The sequence below is a fragment of the Cupressus sempervirens genome, chromosome 2 (assembly GCF_028749045.1).
Source record: "Cupressus sempervirens isolate cs-2001-9-10 chromosome 2, ASM2874904v1, whole genome shotgun sequence".
Classification (NCBI taxonomy): Eukaryota; Viridiplantae; Streptophyta; class Pinopsida; order Cupressales; family Cupressaceae; genus Cupressus; species Cupressus sempervirens.
Window position 1 is genome coordinate 149,058,734 of NC_143119.1, and position 10,882 is coordinate 149,069,615.

The 10,882-nt window shown below is 32.5% G+C and overlaps 1 pseudogene; it reads right to left on the reverse strand.

Annotated features, from left to right (window-relative positions):
• Window positions 1–316: 316 nt before the first annotated feature.
• On the reverse strand, window positions 317–10,298 carry LOC149571481 (calcium-transporting ATPase 1, endoplasmic reticulum-type-like; annotated as a pseudogene).
• Between the last annotated feature and the right edge of the window lie 584 nt (window positions 10,299–10,882).

Genomic DNA, 10,882 nt, shown 5'->3' on the forward strand with positions numbered 1-10,882 from the left:
CAAGGGATCCAAAGAATTAACCTAGAATTTCACTAAGTTTGGTAGCATCTTTTTTAAAAAAATCAATTAATTAAATCTTAATAGTTAAATTGTAATATTATAAAATAATTTCACCATTATAAAAGATGAACCTTTAATATAAATCATTTATCAAATATATAATAATTTAAATTTATTAATAACATATTTACATACTTACACATATATATATATATATAAAATATTGCATTTATAAAAAAAATGAAATATAAAATCGAATTACACAATTTCGATTGATGTCATATAATATGGAAGGGAGCTTTATATAAAACATGCGCTACATATATACAAACGGAGGTGACAAATTTTCAGTGATTAAATCACTGTCACCTTTCATAGGTCGTGCGGCCTGCAGCACCGGTGCACCGCAAGGCGCAAGTGTCGTGCGCACGAGACTGCGCACGAATAGACAGTCGGGGTTGGTACATCCGCCCCAACCCATGAACTATTATATATAACATTTTTAATAACATTTCTCAAAAATGCAAATACAAATCGCAATGCGATTTAATGAGTTTCCATTGCGGCAATTCATTCGATTTTTCCATTTAAATATATATATATATATACATATATATATATATATATATACATATATATATATATATATATATATATATATATGTATATATACATACATACATATGTATATATATATATATATATATATATATGTATATATATATATATATGTATATATATATATATACATACATATATATATATATATACATACATATATATATATATATGTATATAGATATATATATATATATATATGTATATATATATATATATATATGTATACATATATATATATATATATATATATACATATATATATATATATATACATATATATATATATGTATGTATATATATATATATATGAATGTATATGTATGTGTGTGTGTGTGTGTGTGTGTGTGTGTATGTGTGTGTAAATACACGCAAAATTTTGTAAACATATATATTTAAATATGTATGAAAATGCAGATTTGAAATTATACATATACTTTCCACAAAGATTATATATACGATTTTATGAGTTTCCTATAAAATATTTACTCTCTAAATTTACTCAATAATTTTCTAATGGATTTGGCTACAATTTACACCCTAGCCCCATGTTCTCTTTAGATCTATGCATATAAGGTGTTTTCAAATAAATTTTAACTACCCAAATTGAGAATGCATACAACCAAAAATAGGAAAATCCTCAGAAAACATATGGAAGACATGAAGAAGACAGGAGTGCAGGATGCAAAAATAGAATAAGTAAAATCACAAGAGTCTACCCGGACTTTGATGCTAATTTGCTTCTCCTTAGAAAACCCGCAGAGTAAGCTCCTCCTTTCTCCAAAATTCCCGAGTCCTCCAATGCTCCAAAATGCTCTCCAAACACTATGTCTAAGCTTCTAGGAATGCCTGAATATAAAGAGCTCTCAAGAAGCACCTAGAATATCTCTAGAAACAACTAGAAGGTGTCACCAACTAAGCATGTGTCTTTTCCAACCTTCTAGATGAGTCATAAGGTTGTAGACACCATGTGCTTATTTGGTGCACTAACCCCTGTGTTGTTGACAAATGAGAAATGAAAGGGTGTGTTAACTCCTAGGCAAGCTTATAACTCTTATTTAATTTTTTTTAATAACTTTCATTTTAATTTTTATAACTTTTATTATTATTATTTATTTATTACATTATTATTATTTTATAATTATTATTAATTTTTAATTTCTAATTTTCTTTTATTTAATTCTTTTTCTCAATTAATTCTCATTTAATTAATTATAATCAAAATATCAAAGATCATGATATTATATTAATTTTCTCCAAATAATTAATTTATTAATTAAAACTATTTATTAAGACTTAATTAATAGAAAATTCACCATAGACCTTCAAGATAAAATATGAAAACCCATCATAGAACAATTCACACAAAATCAGTCTAAAGGGTTAAAAATCACGAAATATGTCATCCGACACATTCGGTGGGTAAAATATCCAGATACTTGTCCTACCTCACTAGGACAATTGGTTTAAGGGTTTGGGATTTCGACTTGAGAATTTATCTCCCTTCTCTTATCATTGAGTTAGTGTAATAGGGTACGCTCATCTTGACAATTTAGGGAAGTCGATACCCAGTACCTACAACCTGCATAAAAACCATGCATGTACATACAATATATATATGATACTAAGCTAAATAGGCAATGGCAGGAAGTGGTGCATCGTGTAGATCCCGACTAGCAGGTGACTACGACTCCCTTCCTTAACCATATCAAAAATGCCATACAATAAGAACAAACACCCACACCATACACATGCAAGTATGGGGTAAGTATCCATAATAAAACACATGAGATAATAAACCATCTAACTAATCATCATGATAACTAAAAGCAATGTAATGATCATCATGCATACATGAAATGTAAAGTCTAAATTATCTCATCATATATATCCACTGAATCCATCACATAATTTCTGATAGTCTCAAAACAATACTACTAATCCATCAACATAAAACTAGTCTATCATAGCCTAATAATAATAACAATAATGTCCAGAAAAGATGTGAATGAGGGTAGGCACTATATTTGGTCTCAAAACTATGATGATCTACAACCTGTCATATAAAACCATAGGATGTGTCAACCCCCATAGTATTCTTAAATGATATTTTTCATTATCATGATTGGAGATAACTTCTAGCCTAGCATGAAAGAGAAGCATAACCAATGGGCTACAAAATCTAGAACATTAGTAAAGTAGTTCAAATTGGCAACTGTAATCTTATAGAATTAAGAGTGTATTTTACTTGAAAGTTTTAACCACATAATCATCTACATCACAATGGCAAACATACTTCGAAGCTTAAAGCTCCTGTGCATAAGGATGTTGTATGAAGAAAAATGCATTAGGTGCTTGAGCTTCTTGCTTTCAATAAAATGCAAATGAGTGATTGTGTTGTTCAAGGCAATTCTAAAAAGTAAATGCATCACAAAAGTGTCCAGATGACCCATGAGTTTGGAGTATATTTGAGGCAAGAGTATGTTGTAGACTGTACCCAGGTAAATTTGGGTCTATTTTGTAGGTCCTAGCCAAATCCACAAGAGAACTATGTCAGTACCCAGTCTGTGTACAAACTGGTCCTAGATCCAGGCTGCAATATGAGTGAATCAGTAACACAATTTTTAGGCTCCATGAAGCCTTTCACACTAGAGAAAAGGATAACCATGTCCTAAAAATTCTTAACACTAATTCATGGTTATTTACGACCAAAAATACATCACAGTTGCTTGTGGATATATTATCAACTTACTAAAACCATATACTAATTCATGGCCACTTATTCCTGACTTATTCTCAAGATTCTAATATGAGCTAGAAGAAGTTGTTGAAAGCCAACCTATAACTAGCTTTCAGGGATGCCTCAAGAAATACCCACCCTTTGTCAAAAAAGGCCAGTAAGCAAAGAAATAAATAGAAATTGTCTCCATGCATTAACCAAAAAAAAAAAATCCTCTCATAGTAAGAGAGGTGAAAGCTAGAACCATTTTAAGCTAGTGCCTCAGGAAACTCTCCTCACTCTATTTAAAGCTTGATTACACAATATTAATCCAAAAAAATAAAAATTAGTTTACAATAGAAAAAGGAACATCAGACATTGAAATGACTAAATCTAAGCATTTTACTTTCATGAATTTAAATCATAATCTTGTACACTTTGTAAGCCTAAGTTTAAATTAGGCAAATTATTTGTAGTTCATACCCATATGTGTCAACTAGGAAGATGTTGTACCTCTATTACTGGGAGCTTGTGTGTATTCCTCATTACATGCTTGGGTTGAATATGTGACTGCAGAATCACATGTCTCACCTATTAAAAAAATATAGTACATCAGCATGGCAAGAAAGCTTCCATCTTCTAACAATGCATTTAATGAATTGAACATCTCAATTGCAACAAGCATAGCCAAGGAAAGTGTCATAGCTTTAACTTTTCTAGTTGAGAAGTAATCACATGGATTGCTATCAAAGGAAAAAACTTGTGTTCCTACCTTGAAGGGAGACACACAAAAACCTTCCCAAGAAGAGCACTAGTCCCAATTTCTAAGCTAGGAAAAGCTCACAAGAGTATTACCATCCTCCAGTAAATCTATGCCCAAAAATGTTCCATGGGTATACCATATAGCAAAAATACCAACTGTAGCTACACCAGCATAAAGACCAATAACCTGTAAAATAAAGATGTGCAATTAGAATTATTTTTTACTATTATATTATGCCACCTTTCATTTAACAAAATAATTAATTTGATTGATAGAGTATTGAGAGAAGCAAATACCAAGTAGTGGAACAACACCCATGAATTAATCAGAGAATCATCACTTCTTTAAGGGGGTTTCTTCATTATGTCCACATCTGGTGGATTGAAACCCAAAGCCATTGCAGGTGGCCCATCAGTCACCAAGTTTACCCACAAAAGCTGGACATGCATCAAGCCCTCTGGCATACCTAATGCTACAGTTAAGAATATTGAGACAACTTCACCAATATTTGAGGATATCATGTGTCTACATTTGGATAATAGGCTTGGTGGGTAATCCCACCTATGGATATGTCGTGAAATTTCAAATTAAAGTGAATGAGAAAACAAGTGATGTAAAAGATGCTTGCTTTACCTAGGGTCTTGGTAATCAACCTATTTATTAATTTTCTATTTATATATACAAACTCAGAAATTGGTTCTCTCATTGCTAATTATCAATAAGTATTAACAACACACAATTATATAGCCTCTTGCACAAATTTTTCATTGTGATTGGTGCCCAAGAGGAGATGAGTTAATGAAAATAAGAGGTCTTTTTTAGGTCTTTGGTTCTTAGGGTTGATTTATTAAAGAAGCACTCTGTATCAAAAGTACCAGAAATTCTAGGGTCTATTTCAAGTCTTTGGTTCTCAAGGTTGATTTTCAAATCTGCATTGATACTAACCAATTCAGAAGGGGGCAAATTATCGATGTCAGAGTTTTTGGTTGTATCATAGTTTGTCACCTGTGGATCAATCAAAGTCTTCTCTATTATATCACATGTTTTGATGCTCTCTTTTGTTGGAAGCAACAAATGAGGTGAAGTTTCATCATCAATTGTTATATTCTACTCTGTAACCACTATTTTATCCCCTTTTGAATTTTCTTGGCTACTTCTTGAATCGTCTAGGCCAATTCCGTGACTTCTTGAAAATCTATCTTGCAAATTGCAAGTTCTTGTAGTCACAAGAAATCTTGTTAGGCTTTGAGAGGATCCCTTTGAAATGGGGTCATCCGCATCAAAATCTTTATTTTTTGAGAGAAAATTTCTTGTTGTTCTATCAGTAAACTCTACAAAAGAAAATTTCTCGTCCTTGCTCTTTTGATCATTCATTGTAGATACTTCAAATGAATGGACTTTATCAGATACAATTCTATAGTTTTCACTTGGATGGATATCATGAGATGCAAAAAATTCATCTGATATTATTGCAGAGTCTGATCGATGCACTCTACTTTCATCATCCCTTGAAAATTGCATTGCCATGCCTATTTCAACACAATTGTCCACTTGGTAGAGTGTACTTTCACTTGAAGATGCTAACCTTACATCCAAACATTCTGCATTATATTTTGAGTCACATGCACATTCCTTTTGATGAATCCTCACTGGAATTGTTAAGTTGGATTCTTTCTAATAATTAGAGCAAGAACCAGATTCTCCATCTCCATCACCCTCCTTTTCTAAAGCTAAAAAAGGCCTCATTTGTAACAAAGAGTTGTCAACTTCTATGACACACATGCTCCAAGCTGGAGCAGCCACCTATCACACACAATAAAGGCACTTTAATATAAATATGACAAAACCATTATTATTAAAGGCACCATTAATTCTTATCAAGGCACTATTAATTCTTTAATATAAAGGCACTATTAATTCTTATCAATAACAATGCAACACCATTATTTAACCAAACCTTGAGGCAAGATTTTACATGAATGAGTCTAATGATCAGTAAAGGCATTTTTAAACGTCAAATTTAATGTCATATGATGAAGACCTTTGACCTGTAGATTGTAACAAACACTTCAAGAACAGTTCCAGCAAATTTTATGTATGGACTATACTTGACATTTGTAGCAACACTAGCATAGTTAAAAATAATCTAAGGAAATGGTGAGATTCTTAAAAGAGCAACAGCATGGAACTGATTGAACCAATTTCCTTCTCCTGCTAGCCTGATCAATGCAGATTTTGAGGCCACCTTTCAAGCCATTTCTGTGTTAGAAAAGAGATATTGACCATTATAAGATGTCTTACAAATTCAATCAACTAAATTTTATGAACATGGAACCACAAGATGATGGGAAAAAATTTACATGTATTTGGCTACGGAAGGCAGACCCAATGAAGTAAGGCAAGGACATGCCAATACTAGTTCGTGTCATTATTATCAAGAATCCTATGCTATATCCAAATGTCATTCCAGCTAGCCACATTGAAGGTGCAAAAGGTAGCAGAAAAATAGGAAACAAACCCATTGAACCGATAAGCACAAATACAAGTGCTTTCACACTAAAAGTTGTTGCTTTCCAATCCAAGATTGGTATAATCACCTAACCATAGAAATAGAAAAAATGAAGGTGCAAGAATTCACATTTCATAAGAGAAGAGGTGAAAATAGTAGTTTTAATTCATTCAAAGGCATGCAGCCAGTTACAATTGGAGAAATGTCAAGATATCAAGTGCATGGCAAGGAATGAAACCCTAGCTCAAGAGCCTTACCAATTATATGCAAACATGTATACATGTAATCTAGACCCAGAGGTGTGATAAAATGTTCCTTACACCATAGGCATCCCTCACCATTGATGCATTTTTCAATGATATGCAAAAACCCTCATGAAATTCCCTAAAAGCACATGACCAAGGATGGCCTTTTGGAAAAAAGAGTCTGCACTCTTAAATGGAGCATGGGTGTCAATTTACCCTTAAAAATATATGAGAAATTTGTTTAAAAATTCTTTCTAGAGCTCCATAGGTCAAGAACTAAAAGTTACAGGAGTCGTTGCAACATTAACAACATTTTTTGGGAGCTTTCCCTTTCATTTTTTGACCTTTTGTGGAAATTCAAGACCAATCAAGATTTATGATTTTGTCAACATTCAATCAAAAAGTGGATCCAGATTGGATATGGATATATCCTCTCATGCTAAGATTTCCACAAATATCCCATAGACCCTTAGATTTTCATAAATTTTCTTCTTGCAAAAACATTGGCCCTATTGTGAAACTTACATAACTTTGGCACTGATGTGGATATTCCTTGACACCAAAATGCCGCAATACCTTGAAGACCTTAAAAATTCCACAATAGTATAAATTTACCATTCTTTGTCCAATTATCTCCAAATTTTAACTGGAGATGCCCATTTGGGCCCTCTATAAAGTAGACAATTCCAATACCCTCACTCTTAGCCAATTTTCTCAAATTTGAATATGGGTAGTTGACTAAGGTGAAGGTAAGGGAAAGCCACAACCAGAAGCTTAATTGACATGATTATTCATCTAGATCTCTTAAATCAATGTTAATTTGTGGGGAAATACAATGGAGGGGGGGGCACAAAATGACAATAGTATTTCTCAAAGTGTATCAGGGATTTGTATCTTTTCTTTGACAAGCTCTCATAAATATTTTGCAAGCAACATAGTGTTTGCATTGAACTCCCAAAGAAAATGTTATCTACATTTCGCCTACAACTGAGCAACATGATAGTTGATGTAGAAGCCTTATCATATAATAGTATGAGGGAACTTTTATCGACACCTTTTGAATTTACTTATCCTTGCAATTAAATGACTTCTAAACTACCTAAAAATAAATCTTTTGGTTACCAGATCTGTTCTTCCAAACTTCAACTCCAAGATGTCCTTTTATTGTTTTTATTAAGAAAATGCATGCATGTATATATACATATATCTAAGCATACACATGCACATATTATAGATAGAATAAAATATACATTAGTTATATATTTCATATTCAATACATTGTACTTTCAATTAGTTGGTGTGATTATGTCTTGTTGGCTAATTAATTTAATTTTGGTAGTTGCCAATGATTAGAATTTCTTGGTAATCTCACCACACTTATATAAATCTTCTACAACTAGGGAAAGGAGACCATGTATAGAAATCACCCCCTTATTCTAGTTTTGTATAAGCACAACAAACTAACATAGAAAGTGATTGTTGTAACATATGAAATCTTTCTTAGATAACTCTATTCTTCTCGGCTAATTCATTTATATTTATTAACTTTGTTTAATGTTCTTTAGATAACTATATATTCAATAGCAAGTGTGTGTAAATGTGCATGCAGATCTATCCATGTACATATACATACACACTCATGTGTGGGTGTGATTGTAGCATGCACTTGATCATAATCAAATCCATTCTCTTCTAGTTAATGTATGCCTACCATACACAAATAAACAAATAACATTCACATGTCAAGTTTACATTTTTCTGATTTTGAAAGTGAAAAATTTTAACACTATCATCCTAACATAGAGTCAACGCCTAACTACTATTTTTTACCTCAAAATCTTTTGGTTCAATTTCAACAACAAACCACTATTTTTTACCTTAAAATTAAAGATTTTGGCTATCTTTGCAAAATCATTCATAAACATTTGCACTTTATCATCCTGACACTCCTTCAATTTTCCATTCTCAGCTTTAAAATCACCCAAATCCTATCCACAATAATAGTTTCATAAAATAGAGTTTGACCCAAAACATTGGACACTAAAAAGAGCACATAGTCAAATCTAGAAAAATAATTTTCGGAATCTCATAAAATGTTTAAAAAGCTAGGAGATTGGACAACCTGAACCTACCTTTTGAGCAGATTGGATTATTTTTACTGAACAAAACATTAAAATGCCTAACAAAAAAAATTAAATTAAATTTTGGCAGTAAATGTGTTTGGTGCTAATTGGCTTGGTCTGTACTAATCAATGTGGTCTATGCACTGCCGTAACCATCAAAAATTTACACTAGACTTTTTTTTTTTCCTATCAAGGGGACAAAAGATATGACCTCACCTGTTGTGATCCCCTATATATATTATCTTTGAAGGCATGAAAAATGGGGTTGTCGATGAATACGTAATCAATGCCATCAATATCTGCATGGAAATAACCAACCTCCATATCCTATAAAATGCAAGTAAACCTTCAGGATTACAACCAAAGATTAAATGATAATTCTTACTATTATATTTGAATCCATATCTTCAAAGAACATACCTTGCCAGCTACATTATAATGCTTATGGACTCTAGTGTCCCATGCTTCAATATAATCATTGTATCATGGAGCAATGACCTATAAGAATGATACAAAACTAAATATCAAGAAAGAAGATTTCTAATAATCAAACATCAATTCATAGAACTTATGATCTATAGTATAAAATTGTCAGAGGAAATCCCCAAGAATGTGTGAATACAAAGACAACTCGTCATAAAAATGGACTCATAAAAATGCCTACAAACAAAAGGGCCAAGAAAATTAAATTAACAACTTAAATGAATAATTTCAAGGGTCATGTTCTAGCTTAGTTGATCTTATCTCATCTTAGGGACAACTAATGTGGATTCCCAAGTGGCCTTATGGTTTAAAGTTTTAAACGAACTTCCATGGATTCCCATAATCTAGTTTTAGAATTAGGAATGGCATCCATTAGAAAAAATTACTTTAGAACAGTGACTAAGTAAAACTTAAAGAAATGCTGTCAGAGACAAAATGCCAGTCCATAGACAGAGACTAGCCAAAGGCCAACAAACAACAGAAACTAAGCAAAGTTTTTAAGAAGCTCAGTGGCTTCAAGCTGTAGACTAGTCATATTATCAGCAGCCACCCTCATTTCTTCAATATCCTAGTTGGCCTTGGTAGCCTTCTTCCTGGTGCTAACATGTGTCCTCTTTTCGGGCCAACATTCTCTTCTGGGCTAGCATCCTTTAAATCCTCATCATTGACAATGGCTTTCTACTAGTTGATCTGTTTGAGCTTGCCCACCATAATTGTCAAATGATCAGCAAAGGCCTTAAGGATCTTATAACTTTGTTCCCCTAGTTTCTTCATGTTGGTTTCCATACCAGTGATCCTTGTCTACTATATCAAATTTCCTATCAAAGTTTGCAGCCATAGCTTCAGCATCTCCAATCGCTTTGGAGAGATCCTTGATAGTAGTTGAATACTATCAGCAAAAGTGCTCTCTTTTCCCACACCAAACCTTCCAAGAATTCCAGCTTGTTGGAAAAATCCCTTTGTTTTATTTTTATCTCCTTCACCTCATGGAAAGCCTAATTTATAATTCTGTAAAAATCCAAGGCCTCGTCCTTTGTGGTCTGAAGGACACCCAGAGACTCCTCTTTGCTATGATTATCCAGGTTACTAATAAATGTGCACTTAAAATTGTGTGTTATTTTGGATAATTGTCTGAAATTATGTGTACAAATGTGCCAATTATGAATTAAAAATGCTACAAAAATGATAACCTATTGGCACATGTGAAACATACCAAGAATAAAAATAGCTAAAAATGAACTCAAATGGTCTTTAGGATAACCAATCATCATCACTCTATCTAGGAAAAATCTCTTTGTGTGTACATGCTAAACTCATGTTCAACTGAAAGTGCATGTTCCTCATACTTTCTATTAAAACCTATTAGAAAATATACAAAGTCAAGGCTTAAGGCCATGTTCATTACTCTATCAATAGAACTTT